General features: G+C 43.3%; 1 non-coding gene across 1 annotated transcript; it reads left to right on the forward strand.

Annotated features, from left to right (window-relative positions):
- Nucleotides 1–428: 428 nt before the first annotated feature.
- Nucleotides 429–535, forward strand: LOC127077906 (small nucleolar RNA R71). The gene has a single exon (XR_007787670.1). It is a non-coding gene; the product is annotated as a small nucleolar RNA R71 (small nucleolar RNA).
- The last annotated feature ends 296 nt before the right edge of the window (nt 536–831 follow it).

Consider the following 831-nt stretch of genomic DNA (forward strand, 5'->3'; position numbering starts at 1 on the left):
CAGGGTTATAGGTATTCGAGTATGGGTTCCCTTGGGTGTAGTTCACTTGCTCAGAGTGGGTTTCGTTTAACAGACTGCATTCTGCAGATTGGTGTCCTTGGGTTCCACATATCTCACAATTCGACGAAACTGCGGCTACAATATTCGGGTTCGTGTACATATGCTCGACTTTAAGGGCTAATGCGTCCATCTTAGCTTGCATCATGTCTATAGAGCTTAGTTCATGCACTCCTCCTTGGGCTTCCTTCTTCTCAACTGTCGCTCGTTCGACTCCCCATGATTGATGGTTTTGAGCCATGTCTTCGATGAGGGCACTAGCTTCAGGATAAGGTTTGTTCATCAGAGCACCGCCTGCGGTAGCGTCGATGGTCATCTTTGTGTTGTAATGAAGTCCATTATAGAAGGTTTGAATGATTAACCAATTTTCTAAGCCATGATGTGGGCATGCTCGTAACAACTCTTTATATCTCTCCCAAGCTTCGAACAACGATTCTCCTTGGTTTTGGGTAAATCTAGTTATATGGTTTCGAAGAACGGCGGTCTTACTCGGGGGAAAATATTTAGCAAGAAAAACTCTCCTAAGGTTATCCCAAGTCGTAATGGAATTGGGTGGAAGGGAATCTAACCATGATAGGGCTTTATCTCTGAGGGAAAAAGGAAATAATCTTAAACGTATTGCCTCAGGAGAAGCTCCATTGGTTTTAAAAGTATCTGCTAATTGAAGAAATATTTTAAATGCTGGTTAGGGTTCTCGGTAGCGAGACCCGCGAATTGTCTCTGTTGCACTAGTTGCAACAGGGATGGTTTAAGTTCAAAATTATTGGCTGGGAT

The sequence above is a fragment of the Lathyrus oleraceus genome, chromosome 4 (genome assembly GCF_024323335.1).
Source record: "Lathyrus oleraceus cultivar Zhongwan6 chromosome 4, CAAS_Psat_ZW6_1.0, whole genome shotgun sequence".
NCBI classification, from domain to species: Eukaryota; Viridiplantae; Streptophyta; class Magnoliopsida; order Fabales; family Fabaceae; genus Lathyrus; species Lathyrus oleraceus.